Below are 17,424 nucleotides of genomic sequence, written 5' to 3'. Positions count from 1 at the left end.
TGCTAAATAAAAGAAGCCAGACACAAAAGGCCACTGACTATATGATTTCATTTATATGAAGTGTCCAGAAGAAGAAAGTCCACAGAGACAGAAGTTGATTAATGGTTACCAGGGGCTTGGATAAGAGCTGAATGGGGAGTTCAGGATTTCTTTTTGGGCTTATAAAAATATTGTGGAATTAGATGTATTGATGTTTGCACACCTTGTGAATATACGAAAATCCACTGAATTGTACATCAATGTTGAAATAGTGAATTTAATGGTATGTGAATTAGACTTCAATAGTAAAAAGAATAGTGCAGACCAACATCTCCCACAAACATAGATAGAAAAATCCTAAAGGAAATATTAACCAATTGAATCCAATAAGATGTAATTAGGATAATATATTACAAGCATGTGGGGCTTATTTGAAAAGCAATGTAATGCACCATATTAACAGAATAAAGAATAAAAACCATCCAATCATCCCAACTGGTTCCAAGAAAGTATTTAACAATATTCAGTGCCAATTCACAATGAAAATTCTTTTTTTTTTTTTTTTTTACGGTGAAAATTCTTAGTAAACCAGGAGTGAGAGGGGACAACAAACATTTGTCATCTCGCAGTTCCTGGGGTCAGGAATCTGGGTGTGGCTTTACTGAGCACCTATGGCTCAAGAGCTCTCATAAGAGTACTCTTAAGACGGTCAGCTGGGGCTTCAGTCTGTTCTGAAGATGCCACTGGAAGAGCAGACACTTTCAAGGTCGCTCATGTAGCTATTGACAGGGTTCAGTTCATCATGGGCTTTTGGAAAGAGGACTTCAGGTCTTCACTGTTGGCTGGAAGCCACCCTTATGCCATATGGGCCTCTCCATGGGACAGCTCCCGGCATGGCATGTGGCTTCCCTCAGGGCAAACCAGCAAGAAAGAGTGAACCCAGAGATGAAAAGCAGTCTTTTTAGGACCTAAACTTTAAAGTGACATCTCATCCCTTCTGCATGGTCTGTGCATTAGAAGCAAGTCAATAAGCCCACTCAAGGAGGTTGCACAAGGGTGTTATTAAAAGTAAGGATCTTTGGAAACCATCATAGAGACTGCCTACTACAAAGGTACCTATAGAAAAAATGACAGCTAACAGCATTAATATTATATTTAATAGTGAGATATTGAAAGCTTTCTTCCCTAAGACAGAGAACAAGCAGAGGATAGATACTGTCATTAGTACCACTCAGCCCTGCACTGGGGATCTTTTTTAGCACATAAAGCTAAATAAAAAGTCCATGAAGATCAGTCAGAGAGAAATAGGACAGTCTCTCTTCTGATGACAGGATTGTTTATGTGGTGAATTATAAGGAATATAAACCCCCAAGACTACACTACTAGAACTAATGGGAATTCTGAAAGATCACAGGATAAAAGTCAAAACACAAATATTACTTGCATTGCATATCCTGGTTCCAAACAATGAAAAATGGTATTTAAAACACAACATCATTTACAGTTGCATCATAAAACACAATATATTTAGGAATAAATTGAACAAAAGATGTGTAAGATCAGCAATACATTTTGTAAAAAGATCTGGAAGAACCCTACCCTGAAGACTACAGGATAGGAGAGAAATTAAAGGTGGCTTTAAAAAAATTAAGTCAGGCAAAGAAAGACAAATATCATATGATCTCACTTATATGAAGAATCTAAAAAAAAAGAAAGAAAAAAAGAAAAGTCTGGTCTCATGGATATAGAGAACAGAATATTGGTTGCCTGAGGTTGCAGCATGGGAAGGGTGAAATGGGTCAAGGTGAAATGGTCAAATGCCAGGAGATACAAATTTCTAGCTATAAAATATTAAGTCCTGGAGATACAATGTACAGCATGGTAACTATAGTTCAGAATACTGTATTGCATATTTGAAAGTAACTAGGAGAGCAGATCTTGAAAGTTCCCACCCTGAGAAAAAATTGTAATTATAGATTGTGATAAATTAACATAACTGGATTTATTATGATCATTTTGCAATATACACAGATGTCAAATCATTAGGTTGTATGCCTGAAACTAATATAATGTTATATCAATTATACCGCAAAAAATTTTTAATTAAGATAGCATAGCAATGGCATAATGATCATCAAATCAATGGAATAGAATGGATAACCCAGAAATAGATAATCACATATACAATTTTTGACAAAAGACCCAAGGCAGTTCAAATGAAAAAGGAAAGTCTTCTCTCAAATCAGTACCAGATGATGATGATAATGATGCTAGAACTGAATAATGATAGAATGGAAATTAACTTTGACTCTTACATCATCTCCTATTTTCAAATATTCATTTGAAATAGATAATAGGGTCAAGCTTTATAATCCCTTTATCGGTATTCAATTATTCCAGCTCCTCTGTCTCCCCAATGCTGGGTGTCGTCAGTCTTTTTCATTTTTACCTATTTTAGTGTCTAGTGGGGAGAGAAACAAGCAGAGCCCATATATGTTGCTGGTGGCAGTATAAAATAGCAAAATGACTTTGAAATTTTTTTTACTTTTCCTTAAACTGCTAAACATAGATTTATTTATAACCAGTAGCTCTATTCTTCCTCTTCCAAAAGACTAAAAATGTACATCCACAAAAATCTCTCATGCAAGAATGTTTGTAACACATTCATTTATAAAAAGCCCCAAACTTTAAGAACCCAACAGCTTCTTCAACAAGAAAATTAATAAACTGTGGTATTTTTATACAATGGAAATGCTATTCAACAATTTAAAAAGTGAACTAGTAGTAACTCACACAGCAGCTCGGGTAAATCGTAAAACATTATGCCGAGTGAAAGAAACCAGACACAAATGAGTATACACTGTGTGATTTCATTTGTATGAAACTCAAGAACATGCAACCCTAATCTATGGTTGTAGTAATAAGAATAGTTGCCTATCAGAGGTAGGAATGACCCCAAGGGGACATGAGGGAACTTTCTGGGGTGATGAAAATATTCTATGTTTTGACTGTGGCGTTGGTTACACAAGAGTATACATTTGTCAAAATTTCATCAGTTTACACACTTGAGTTATGTGCATTTCACTGTAGGTATCTTCTACCTGGAACTTAAAAAAGATCATTCTGGCTGCTGTGTGGTGAATGGACAGTTAAGAGAGCAGGAAGGTGAGGGCGAGGGCAGCTGGCAGTCTCTAGGGGTATCCCAGGAACAGATGTGAGTGATGTGGATGAACGTGGCTGCAGCCAGCCCGAGACAGATATGGAACAACAGTCACCCCGAGCACATCTTCCCTCATGGTGGCAGCCTTCATCTGTCTCCTCACAATCTCATATGCTGGCTCCGTTACGTCAATTCCACATTGTTATTGAAAACTCACTCCATGCCACGTACCTAATCATTTCCCTGCTTTCCATGGGTTGGAGTTCTGCCTGCATTGTAAACCAGCCTCTCTGCCACTTACTAGTTGTGCAATCTTGGGCAAGTTAAGGAACCTTTTGAGTCTCAGTACCCTTTTTCTGTAAATGAGGAACAACTGTACCTATCCTGAAGGCTTACTATGGGTATTAATTTTAGATGAAATACATGCTTATCCTTAGGTTTAAATTGGGCAAGAATGGCAAAGTGCCAACTCCATCACCTGGCACATAGTATATAGTGAAGAAATGACACAACTTCTCCTTTCTAAACTTTCTAACTAGATGTGAGCTCCCCAAGGCAGGAGCATACCTCCTACTCTGGTCTCTGCAAAGATGCAGTAGATGACCATAACAAGAGATATGCTGCAGATATGTGCTTTCTTTCTGGCCCAAAGTACCAGGGAATAAGGTGCTTTGTGGAATGGGTTCTGGTGCAGATTTGCTCACCTGGGCAACACAGACGAAACCCACAAGATTTTAGAGAACATTAGTTTGCCCTAATTAGAACACAACAAAAGTCAAAATTTCAAATGAAACTCAGATCTTTGGAAGTTTAGTTGTGGTTGGGAAGTTTTTGGGGAAAAAATGGTTCTAAATAAAAATTAATGAAAAAGGCTTACTTAAAAAAAGTTAATAAAGAATGTGGACTTAACTAGTGCTTTATGAAGAAATATAATGATGTACTGAAAGCAAAACCAAACAACAACAACAACAAAAAAAACACAAAGCCTCAAAACAAAACAAAAAAGCCAACCACATATGGATTAGATTCTCCTGAAAATACATCAAGTTTTAAAATGTAAGGTATTGGTGCTCAGAAAAATGTGGAGGCTTTGTTCAACTCAAAACACAAATCATTTTCTGAGTTTATTAAAAAGATTCGTGTATTTGTGATGAGCCAGGGGCATTCCCTATGTGTTGGTCAAGTGATGTCAGACTATCAGTCCTCAAAAATCAATCAATGCTACAAAATCAAGCACATCTGGCTGGATACAACGTAGACATTTTATGGAAACACTAGATTTGAGGGAGAGATGGAATGGGAATCTAAGCTAACTCATCAGATGGGCTTCCATTGGCTTTTGAGGGAAGGAGAGATATGGCATCCAGTAAAAGACCTACACTTTACTCTCTATGGAAACACAACTAGTTGATAACACAAAGATGTTTTATGGTATAATAAAGAAAACAGGGGTTCCCCGGGTGGGGCCCAGTCAGTTAAGAATCTGACTCCAGCTCAGATCATGATCCCAGCGTCCTTGGGCTTCCTGCTCAGTGGGGAGCCTGCTTCTCCCCCCCCCCCATACTCTCTCTCAAATAAATAAAATCTTTAAAAAAAAAAAAAGAAAACAGGAGAGAACATTTTGGAAGTTAGATAAGCAGTAACCAAGTTAGTGGATCTGAAAAACAGAGTTGTAAGTCAACAGTAATGAAAACCAAAAGTCAAGCACTCAGGAATTGGCAGCAACATTACCTCTGGAAGTGGGGGTGAGTGTCCATTTTTTGAAAGGAGGATTGATTCATAATCTGTGTAAGAAACCCCCAAGACTTCAGATGTCCATCTCCACTGTAGGTAGCCAGGTGACATCCTTGTCACCATTCTAGCAGAAGACTTAAAAACAAAAGAATTGTTCAGGACAGGATGAAACAGTCTTGAGATCACCAAGCATAGCTAAAGGCAACAGTATCAGAATGAAACAGAAATATTAAGTGAAATTCCACAAAGTGCTGTGAAGTGAATTGTGTCCCCCTCAAATTCACACGTTGAAGCCCCAACCCCCAATGTGACTGTATTTGGAGACAAGGAACTGTGAGGACATAATTAAGGCTAAATGAGGTCATGAGGTGGGAGTTCTAGTCCAATAGGACTGGCATCCACAGGAGAGGAAAAGAAAAATAGCAGAGCATTTGCTTTCTCCATATATATGGAAGGAAGACCATGTGAAGACATAGGAAGAAGGCAGTCTTCTGAAAGCCTCCCCATAAACTAACTCTGCTCATACCTTGATCCTGGACCTCCAGCCTCCCTCCACAATTGTGAGCAAATTAATTCCTGCTGCTTAACCCATCCAGTCTGTGGTGTTTCACCGTAACAGCCTGAGCATCCTAGAGATACATATACCTAGTAAGGAGACTGTTAGCCTTCTTCACCTCTTAAGCTCCCAGAATGCTGGTAGCTAAACATACACCCTCCAGGCAAGAGACTGAAGACAATTTCTCTAAGCAATCAGATTAGTCTAAGAGAAAAGTCCAAAAGATACCAACATTGAGAATTCCCTATAAAAATAGCACAGCTAGGTTTATGCAACGTGAAATTCATAGTTGTTTTTTTTTAAGATTTTGTTTATTTATTTATGAGAGACAGAGGGAGGGAGGAGACAGACAGACAGACAGACAGACACAGGCAGAGGGAGAAGCAGGCTCCATGCAGGGAGCCTGACATGGGACTCGATCCCAGGTCTCCAGGATCAAACCCTGAGCCAAAGGCAACGCTAAAACGCTAAGCCACCTGCACTGCTTGAAATTCATAGTTTAGGGATCCCTGGGTGGCGCAGCAGTTTGGCGCCTACCTTTGGCCCAGGGCGCGATCCTGGAGACCCGGGATCGAATCCCACATCGAGCTCCCGGTGCATGGAGCCTGCTTCTCCCTCTGCCTGTGTCTCTGCTTCTCTCTCTCTCTCTCTCTGTGACTATCATAAATAAATAAAAATTAAAAAAAAAATCTTAAAAAAAAAAAAAAGAAATTCATAGTTTAAATAGCCCCACCTAAGCATCTAGAGTTTTCAAATCAGCTTTTTAATTACCTCTATCCATAAATGTAAGCAGATAATCAAGAACCACCAGGAATGTGTAGTGATTATGTAGTATGAAATAGAGACCAAAACACATAGGGAAGGAGGAGAATAACTGCCTGTAACTAATAATATTCTCAGAGAAGATATTACATCTATGAAGCAGGAACAAGATGCTTCCCTAAGATGGAATGTTCAGAAAAGAACAACAAATGAGCCTTCGGAAATTTCTTTAAAATGATGGCAGATATAAAATGCATAAAAACTTCAAAATCCAAGTTACAGAAATGACAGAGGAGACAAAAAGGTAGGAAAAGGGAATAAAAATAAGAATACTGAGGAAACAGTTTAGGGGGTCCACTATCTAAGCAGCAGGAGTTCTAAAGAGGGGATGGGAATTACACAGGAAATAGTGAAGGAAATAACTTTCACAAATAATAACTAGAATTGAAGGATATGAGCTTCAAGATAGAGGAAATTCCCCTCAGTGACCTCCATAATGAGTAAAAATACATCTACACCAAGGAACTGGATCATAATATTTCTAAACGACAGGAACAAAGAAAAGTGCCCATTATGGAGGAGGGAGGGAGGCTGACTGATTCATATCATGGTCTTCTTAGTAGAAATGGGAGCTTACAGGCAGTGGTGCAAGACCATAATAGTTCTGAGAGATAATTGCTTCCAACCAGAATTCTATACCTAGCCAAACTATCAACTAAACATGAGGCTAGAATAAAGGCATTTTCAGGCACTTAAGGTCACACAAATATAACCGATCACTTCCTTGTAAATTCGTGGGGGGGGGGGAATGTACTCTGCCAAAATGAGGAATTAACCCAAGAAAGAAGAGGATCCAGGAAATAGAAGATCCATCAGAAAAAGAACACCAAAAGGATCACCAAGATATGAGTGAACAAACCCCAAACAGATGCTGTAGAGCAGATCTGGAAGGCACCCAACCCAGTTCAGAAGGTTGGATGAGTTTTCTCCTCAAGAAGATGACATTAATAGGATAGGGATTGTGAAAACAGCTTTGAGACTAATCTTATTCAACTGGAGGATTGGTGCTGATTTAGTGACATAAAACAAAACATTGGGCAGAGAAAAAAAAAAAAGATAATTCACTCCAGAGAGGAAATGTTGATAAGAGAGGAAAAAATGCAAGTCATTGCAGCTCAGGAATTGTATTTTCAGGGTAAAAATCATTTAATCACTGAATACTGAATAATAAAATTATGCTATAACTATTTTGGAAAGATGGGAGATGGGACATGTGGGTAGTGATGAAAAAGAGTTGAATCCTCATCTTCCATAGCAAGAAGCCAAAGGACAATGCCAAAAATGAAAAATTCAAGTAACATAAATATAAGCGCATTATTTATAGATACAGAGGTAATTATCATAAGAACCAGCTAAATTACTAAAAGTAGTTGCCCCTGGAAAGCAGAAAATGCAGGGGAAGGACAAATTCAGGATAGATGTGTGTGGGTGTGTGTATGTCTGTGTGTGTGGGTATGTTTGCAACTAGAACTATTTGACTCCCTCAACTATGGGCAAATCTAACTTTTATTTTAAAATAAAATTTAAAGCAAAAAATGAACAACAAAAAAAAAAAACTCTAAATGGAAAAAAACAAGGAGGAGGAAAAAGTAAGAGAAAGAAGAAAAAGACAGGGGTGTTTTGATTTCCGAGGGGTCATTACAGGGCCACAGGTCATCTGTGCTACTGCTTCTTCCCAAGGCCCCCACTTCTCTGACTCCTTCCTGGCAGGAACCCCTTCTAGCTACCAAGGATCTAAGAACAGAGCATAGCATGCACCCCAAATTCCACACACACAAAAGCTGTCCTCATGGCCCATCCAGGACATACACAGATTCACTAAGACTCATTTTCTTACATACACAGATTCACTAAGACTCCACCCAGGAGCACCTGCCTGTGTACTCTGTCTCTGGGAGAACACTTGCTAACCAGCACAGGAGTGAGGTTGGTTCTAAGGGTGCATTAAGAACCCCAGGCCTTGCCCCATGGGCTTTTGTCTCCCTATTTCTATAGGGAGACTAGGACACAAGACCAGACTACCAACTCTTTAAGCACCTGGACAGGACAGGGCTCCCCAGCCCACCAGCTAACTCTGACCCCACCCCTGAAAGCTCAGGGGTGAGCTTTTGCTTCACTTCAATCAAAGCAAAACAGGACCCTGGTTTAGCCTTGAACCATTCACACAGTGACCATGCTGGAAAGCCACTTCTTGGACAGTTAGTAGGATTTCAGGAGAAACACATTTTAATAATCCAAACACACACACCCCCACACACAACTTAGAAACAAGATTTCATCTCTTAGCTACAAAATGTTTTAACTACAAAGAAGTAGCTTCAATTGCTTTTTCTCCGCCTTTAAAATGATAAAAGTATTCATGCAAATAATTTAAAACTTCTGACAGTCCGAAAAGGGAGGATCAAGAGTCAGTCTCCCACCCTTTTCCAGCTCCTAGGAGCTTTAACGAAAATCAAATCACTGTGAAAAGTTTCTGATGTATTCCTTGGGATATACTTCTATACACATAAGCATGTGCATTGGCATATACCTTGTATTTTAACCAAATAAGAATACTCTGTGCCTACTGCTCTGCACTCTCCTCATTCTGTACTCACTTAACGGGTCTGGGGTGATATATGAAGGTCTCCAAAATATGGTAGAGAAACACCATGCTCTAACAGCTGCAGGGGATTCCATTACACAGCTGTACCTTAACCAGTCCTCTATTGGGGGATGTATAGTTGTTTTTTCTCTATAATAAAAGGGGATGTAAACAATGTGTTCAAATGCAGATGACTGCATTCATTTATACACATACCAGTAAGATAAATCCCTGTATGTGGGATTGCTAAGGCAAAAGGCTGGTGCGTTTGTAACACATTTCCCAAACTGTCATCCATGGGTCTTACACCAGTCCCCACTCAGCCCACCATGTGGGACTGTGCCTCTTCCCCACACCCTGTCCAACAAAAGGTATCAGCAAATGCATAAGCCTTCACCAGCCTGTAGGGTGAATATTATATCTTGCTGTGTTAATGGACATTTTAAAAAATCTAAGTAAGATGGGGCTTCTATTTGCTTTCTGTATCTCCTGTCCTGTGGACAGCTTGCCTGGGTCTTTGTCTTTCCATCAGGTTTTCTGCTTTCTTTCTGATCAACTGTTCAAGGTCAGTTATATGGAAAAGAAATCAGTTAACTTTGAACCAGAATTATGCGCCTGGTTTCTCTAATGGTACCTGATGTTAAATCCTATCATCAACTAGAAAGAGAGGTGAATCCTTCCAGGATGTCTTGTGAGCACCTAACAAGCAGGAAGAGAGATAAGAACAGCAGTGGTCCTAACAGGTAGGCACTCTGAGAGCTGCCAAGTGCCACTGCTGAGCACTCTTCATACACCATCTCATTTTGTCCTTCCCATAATCTTTTGAGGAAACTCCATTAGTATCCCCATTTTACAGACAAAGAACAAGTGCAGAGAGGTCAAGTCCCTTGCCTAGGCTCTCAGAGCCAGGAAACAGGAGAGATGGGATATGTACCCTGGTTGTCTGACCCAGAGACCCAGTTACTAACCACTCTGCCACACCATCTACTATTTGATTCCCAGGACCTGGCACAGAGTGGGGACCAAGGATCAGGTTGGTCACCCCAGACCATATGCATCTTGATGCCATTGTGGAAATATAAACCACCAGTGTAGCACGTTGGCAGGAGCTGACTGTCCTGTTCTTTCTTCATTGGGTTCTCTGTGTCTAGAAAGGCCCCTGGCACAAAGTAGGACTTAGGAAATGGTGGCTGAGTAAATAAATGAATGAACAAACATCTTCTCACTTGATTATGAGCTCCTTGGGGGCAAAAACCATGGCTGGCTTGTCTTCCCAGGGCCTGGCTCAATGCCTTTCATGGGAAGAATGAAGAACACTCAAAAAAATGTGTGCAAGCCTCACTACTATTTGGGATGGTGCTCCCCCTATAAATTCAACTCCTAGTCAGGTTGGAGCAACACTATCAATCCTGGGAAATCTTCTTGGACAGTATTTGACTGTCATTTGGGAAGACCCATGTAAGATAGGAGAAGGCCAGGGAGGCAGGCCAGGAAGACAAGGGTGGCCTACCCACTCCTGGGCCAAGAAGCTGGCCCCCTTCTTCCACCCTTGCTTTAATGCTCTGGCTATTGGTGTTTCTCAGTCAGGAGCTAATAGCAGCCCACAGCTCCAGCAGTTACTCCGCAGATGAGTATAAACCTAGCTTTCTATCTTCATTAATTTATCTGGTCTTTGAAACAACCACACATCACGTGTAGTAGTATCCCCAGAGATAAGGGAAGGCACAGAGATGTTAAGATGCTCAAGGCCACAGAGCAGAGCCAGGATTTTAACTCCCAAAGACCATCAGACCCTTCTGCCTAGGAGTAATACTATTCCTATCTGGGGCTACCTTCCAACTCATGCTCATTTTCCCAGACCCAGCTTCCTGCTTTCCACCCCAGGCAAGAGCTCCCAGCTCCCAGACTTCCCTCCCTTACCTCTCATCCCTTATCCGGCTCTGCCTTTGCTCTTGCTCCATTAGCCATAGCAACAAGTGCTTGTCTTGTTTTTCAGCTCCTTAGGGTGTGAGCATGGATTCCCCACACAGTCCTGCCTTCCAAGGCTTCCTCCATTCTGTTCCCAGCACTGAGCAGCAGGCAATGGGCCCCTGGAGCCCTCCAGACTAGGGAAGAACTGTCCCCGGGGGCCCAGCAGGCGTCCTTTGAGTCCACCTGTCACAAGCCGGGCTGACAGACACAGCTTGTACGCAGGCAACCTCTTAAGGTGAGGGAAGGAAAGTCAGGCCACAGGTGAGCTGGACCTGATTCCCATCCATCTAAGGGCAGAGGGCCAAGACAGGTACTTTCGCCAGCTCTATAACCAGCACTTACGAGGCTCTAGAGTCAGACATGGGTTCAAATACACTCTGTGTGGACACTAGACAAATTTGTCAAACTCTCTGAAGCTAGATTTCCTCAGCTGTAAAACAGGGATGATGGTAATACCCATTTCACAATACACAGGCTTGGGGGAGGATTAAACTGGTTGGCAAGACCCCTCCTATTTTCTGAACCAGTGCTGTACTCAGAACTGGGCAAGTACTCTCATTAGCACCTGCATTATAGATCCAGCACCTGGAAAGCCCTGAGAAACCCTTTCTCCAGGAGCTGCCCCCCTGCTGCCCCCAGCCGTGCTCAGACTCCTCCCTTCATTCTAATCCTATGATCCCTCACAAGACATGTCCCAAGTTCTAGTCTCCAGCCAAGCTTATCTATAGGGGCAAGATGATGACCCTGAATCTAAGGATGCCCAAGCACCCCCAGGCTTGAGGTCCCCACTGCTCCCAGCCCCAAGTGGGTTCCTTGGCCCGGCAGGGAAGGGGAATCCTTGGAAGAGGAGCTGCGAAAGGTAAAATGGGCCCTCACCCCAGGATTTTTCTCACCATCTGTCTTGCTTGGCGTGGATGGGGCCTCACCCATCAGGAGTGAGACCAGCTCCTTCCTTCCCAGCCAGCCAGCCATCCCTCACCCACCCTTTCTCTCCCTCTTTCTCAGCTAGCCAGTCACACCACAGGGCTTGCTCTTAATTAGCCTAACAAAACTCAGTCACCAGGGGAAGTCCTTGAAGTTGAGGATTTCAACAAAACTAAACCACTAAATCCCGTGGCCGCCAGCCTGTCTTCACAGCTTCTCTGGCTCTGGCAGAAATCACACTCCCATGCAGAAACCACAGCCCCAGCAGCTTCAGTGTCCAACTCCCCCCACCCCAATCCCATCTTGGGCCACCTTATCAAGGCAGGCCCGGCCCATCCTTTATCTGCCTGCCATCTCTAAGTGCTTCCATCCCCCTGACAGGCCCCATAAAAGCTGGTAAAAGATGTGGCTGCCCCGCTCCTGACATGGCTGACTTCAAAGGCAGCGAATTAGGTGGGGCTGCTCTGGATGCCTTACTGAGTGAAGGGCAAAGCTCAGTGCTCCTGGGATGACCCTGTTGGTCTGGGGAATCATTCCGAGAGCCCAGACCCTGTCAATAAATACACAAGAGTGGTGAGGGCACAGGGTGTGGGGGCAAGTGTCCCCAGTTCAAGTCCCAGCTTGGTCACTTGGTAACTGGGCAGGTGGCTTGCCTTGTTCTCAGCATCTTCTGTGACAAAAGGGGATCATGAGATTTGCCTGCCTGTCTAGTCCTACAGTGTTTCTGGGACAGGCTTGACATGTGAAAAGGACTCCCTTCTGTATGGAGATGGTTGCTCCTTGGGGCCCCGGTGAGCCATCCTCACAGGGCCCTGGGGAGCAGTGACAACTGAATTTGGCAGATGACCCTGAAGAAAAAGCAGTACAGCAAGGACCCAGGCCATGTGGCACATGTAGGCTCAATTCACAGCTCTACCTACCCCAGACCCTTGAGAGCTCAGGGACTCCAAACACCCTCATGCGATATACAGTAGCTAAAGTCTACCCCCCCAGTAGTGGAGAGTTAGTGTTCAATGAGAACCGAGTGTCAGTTGGGGCAGAAGCAGAGCTCTGGAGATGGACGATAGTTATGGTTACACAATAGTGTCAATTTATTTAAACGCCACTGAACTGTGTATCTCAAAATGGTTAAATTTTATGTTATGAATAGTTTACCACAATTTTTTTTTTTGAAGTTTGGCCCTCAGATAAAGGAGACAATTGAGGGATGCCTGGGTGGCTCAGCAGCTGAGCATCTGCCTTTGGCTCAGGGCATGATCTGGAGTTCCTGGGATCAAGTCCCACATCAGGCTCCTTATGAGGAGTCTGCTTCTCCCTCTGCCTGTGTCTCTGCCTCTCTGTGTCTCTCATGAATAAACAAATCTTTAAAAAAGAAAAAAAAAAGAGACAATTGAGAAATAGAAACAAAGTACTTTCTAGCTCTCCCAAGGGTTCAAACTTAAAACCCAAGATTCTTATCTACTGATAGTGGAAATGAAGACCAGCCCAAGAACTGGCCCTCCTGCCAGTCCCAAATCCACCCCATGGTCCCATCGGCCCCATTGGTCCCATCTGGAGGCTGCATAGACTGGGCACAGGCCAGAGGTGTCCCGGAGGGCTCCGCCACACACACTGCCTCGCTCCCCTAGAAGCCCCAGAGTCCAGCTCCACTGGCTCCTGTCCACAAACAGTGGCTGCTCAGGACCTCCTGCTCCAAACCCTCAAAACAAAGAAGAAGTGCCGCAAGGGAAAGAGGAAAGAGGAATTAAGTCATCTTCAGCTTCTCCCCCAAGTTGAGCTGAGAAGAATCAAGACGCTTTTTAGGCCCAATGCCCAGAGACAAAATAGGAGATGAAAATATTTATTTGTTTCTAAGGCTCTTACAATCCCGGGATGAAAAGCCCACCTTGGTTGTAACTTACTGCAGCTCGAGCTGCTTCCCAGGCAGGTCTCCCCATGGGCAGCCACCCGTTGCTCAGGTCTCGGGGCAAGAAGTTCCACCATCCCCCTGGGGAGAAAAAGTGGGATCCCTGTCCCAACAGAAACTGATTCTATTAAATGAGAATTATCCCCGATTGGCATCAGGGAACCATAAATAGCCCAGCCGCCCCAGTTGAATCACCAGAACTAGCACTGTGTCAGCATTTCTATATAAACCAGGGTTTGCTAGGGGATTAGCTCACAGCCATAAAAAATTTGCTCCAGGCTGAAACTTGGCCTAAAGAAAATCTCAGCCCAGGAGTAGATACTGAAAAGAAAGCCAGACAGACACCGCCCCCAAACCTCTCGAGGACAAGGGTGCCTCTGACCAGGACCTCTTACACCGGGGCTCTGTTGTCACCAGCATGTAAGAAGCCTGGTGATTTAGGGCACTGCTTGGGGTTGCCATAATTCAAAATTTGGTGGTTTTTTTTTTTTTTTTCTTTTTCAAGCCAAAAGAAGGGATATTTGCTGCTTTGAGAGCTTTGCATAGGCCTGAGTTTGAGAGTGTGTAATCTAAATCCTCCCTTTTCTCTGATGACAGCTAAATGTCAAGCAAAGAGATTTCCCTGGGCAGGGAACCGGGGCTCATGTGGATTCTTTGTACACTGTGGGCACAAATGGGTGCTGTCTTCTACCCGAAAGGTAAAAGGGAAGATTCTGAAAGTAAGGCCTGGGAACCTACTTTATCATAAGGAACCTACTCTATCATACGTAACTCCATGTATGACGCAGGTGTAGTCAGTGCTAAAAGGAAGTTGTTTTGGTTTGTTCCCCTGGTAGATAGTCCAATATCAACTACTAAATAAAGTTAGATGCTTCTACATATCATATACATATCTTCCTGGCAGATTCATGATCTAATTTTTTTAATCTATAAAAATATCAGAAGAAAAATTAAGAGAATATATATGTAAATTTAGAGTGGGGTGGTCTTCTTAAATAGGTCCTAAAAATCAGATGCCCTTAGGGCACCTGGGTGGCTCAGTCAGTTAAGGGTCTATCTTCAGCTCAGGTCATGATCCCAGGGTCCTGGGATTGAGCCCTGCATCATTGGGCTCCCTGCTCAGCAAGGAGATTGCTTTTCCTTCTCCCTTTACCCTTCCCCGCCACTCTTGCTCTCTCTCCTTCTCAAATAAATAAAATCTTTAAACACACACACACACACACACACACACACAAACACACACAAACCCAAAAAACCAGAAGCCCTAAGAAAGAGAAAGTTTTGATATATGGTAACACAGTTTTGAATTTTAGGTAGCCAGTTTTGTCACATATGGCAAAGGGTTTAAATGTTGTCTTAATAAAAGACTCTTATAAATTAACAAGAAAAAGAAAACATGGCAGAAGAAGAGGCAAAGCTTATGAAAATTCAATGTAAAGAAGAAATGAAGTTGCCAGCAAACAATGAAAAGATAGGCCACTTCACTGTAGCTGAGGAAATACAAATTAAAATAACAAATGTGACCCATCAAATTGACAAAATGAAAGCCAATGAGTCAGGGCCAGTGCTGGTGAGGATGTGGGGCGGGCAGGCACTATGAACTGTTCCTACTCTTAGCAAAGTTCTCTGTAGCATCTCTGAACACTTAAAAGGCCCCAAGCCTCACTTTCAAGAGTACGTCCTACAGGCCATACCTGCGGGAATGTTTATTGCAGCACAGTTCATTAGGGTTAAAAATTAAAATCAAAACAAATGTCTATCCATTGAAGTATTCAATAAGTTGATGTTATGCATATATCACTGAGTATAAATTATGCAGGTATTAGGGGAAAAGGAATAAATAACAACTTACCTTTACTGGCAGAAGAAAAACCATGACAAATTTTTTTATTTTTAATTATTCACATATTATAATGCATCCTCCTTTAACACTGCTTGTCTTGTTAATGAGTCTCTTTTTATTTTTCTTTTATATGAGTTAATATTTTTTAAAGGGTATTTATACATGTCAGAAGGTTCATTTTGCCTATACCCTTACTGATAGGGGAGGCTTTTTTTTTCCTTTTCTCTTTCTTTCTTTTCTTTTTCTTTCTTTCTTTTCTTTTTTTCTTTCTTTCACAAATTTACTACCTAATGTAATACCATGATGTGATACTTAATTGTAAAACAATGTGAAGATATAGAGTGTGAGCCACATTTCATTTTATAAATAAGTGGGAAAAAGTAAAATCCCAATATATGTGTATACTTTTTAATTTAAGGTGGTTTGTGTGTAGAACGAGATGTACATGAAATTACCCTGTATTGTGAATACTGGTAACCTCAGGGGGAACAAGCCTGGAAGGGAGACCCACAAACTATTTTACTTTTTCTTTATATCCCTCTATATTGTTTGGCTTTTTAGAACAAATATATTAGTGTTATAAAATTTTTTAAACAGGAAAGTTTTAATCATTCCAAAAAACAAAATTCACTGGTAGTGGGGAGGTGGTAGCTGAACTTTCACACGCTTCATAAACACTATGGAGAGCACTAACTAACACTACAGGGTGGCAGAGAAGTGGCACTGCCCCTGCACCCCGGGAGCTCTCGGACAGGTGGGGAAGACCAAATACACAAAGCCCTGAGAAAATGATTTAAAAATCCACAGGGATTCAGAGGCAGGCAGGATCTGGGTGTTCAGCAGAGGCTTCACGGTGGAGGCTCCCCCGGGCTTTGCGAACTGAGAACGGAAGGACTTGGATGAAGGGAGGATTAGGGGAACCAAGCGAGCAGCAGCATGAACAATAGGGCCCTGGCCGGGACGGAGCCTGGTCCCGACAGGCCGGGCCGGGAGAGGGCCCGCCACACCGTGGTGCCCAGCAAGCCCCCCGAGGCCCCGGCGGCTGCACCTCTCATGCCTCACACGGTGGCGCCCCTAAACGAGAGTCTGCACATCGGTCTCACACCGCCTGTGCGATGGACGGTTTCGGTTTCCCTTCACGCCACCACTTCTCTGGGGAATGATTCACAGCCAGACTGCTCTCTGCCCCAGTGCTGAGCCAAAGGCAGGCACCCAGAAGTCTGGGAGCCCCCCTCCCAGGGATCACAGGTCTGTGAGGCTGGCTTCTGGGGTCACTGAGTTGTGTTCACGCCCAGCCCAACCCAGGTTGCTCCACAGCCCCCCACCTCATGCCAGCACCCCCCACACACACACACAGAAGCCCCCAGACAGCCACCATCTTCCCAGCTGGGACCTAAGCTGCTGAGGGCAGCGACCAGACCTGACGGGTTCACGCTTCTCTGGCGGGTACAGGGCCAGAGGGGTGCTCAGCGAGTCAGTGACGACCAGTGTCGGTTCACAGAGCTGGTCTTTGCCCAGAAGCCCTGCCTCCCCGCCGTGCTGTCTGGCAGAGCGATAATACCACCAGGTCTGGGAGCTAAGAGTTGGGATCTGGGGCTTATGAGACCAGTCGACAATGTGAAGTTCTGAGAGACCAAAAGAACATAGCGGCCCACATCGACATTCTTAAGGGAGTATTTGATCAGAAGAGGACAGTGTGTGGATTGTTTTCTACGGGGGAAGGAGGAAACAGGATAGTCTGCAAATTATTTTCGTTAGACGCACAAGGAGTTGGTCTATTTCCCATGATTTGTAAAGGAGGAGAGTAAGGAAGGAGGGTGGTTTTCCCACACGTACATCCTTAGTCAAAAAAGGGTGACACTTTATTTATTTCAAACCCAGGAATGTCTTGGTGAGACTTCTCCTAAATTGGTCAGGAATAGCAAGGCCAGCTCTGAGGACAGAC

At 43.2% G+C, this 17,424-nt stretch overlaps 1 long non-coding RNA gene across 5 annotated transcripts in view; it reads right to left on the bottom strand.

Annotated features, from left to right (window-relative positions):
- LOC112650296 (uncharacterized) overlaps positions 1-17,424 on the bottom strand; it is a 122,117-nt gene that overhangs the window by 55,618 nt on the left and 49,075 nt on the right. For 2 of the 5 annotated variants that reach the window (XR_004803804.2, XR_003130082.3), the window contains exon 1: positions 4,871-5,161. The exons of 2 other annotated variants lie outside the window; for them this stretch is intronic. This is a non-coding gene — a long non-coding RNA (uncharacterized LOC112650296). Of the gene's footprint in view, positions 1-4,870; positions 5,162-11,699; positions 11,798-17,424 lie in introns of those variants that run through there. One more of the 5 variants, XR_004803803.2, reaches the window with a different exon arrangement.

This window comes from Canis lupus, chromosome 11 (genome assembly GCF_003254725.2).
Source record: "Canis lupus dingo isolate Sandy chromosome 11, ASM325472v2, whole genome shotgun sequence".
In the NCBI taxonomy this organism is placed as follows: Eukaryota; Metazoa; Chordata; class Mammalia; order Carnivora; family Canidae; genus Canis; species Canis lupus.
This window is presented reverse-complemented; position numbering and strand designations above follow the sequence as displayed.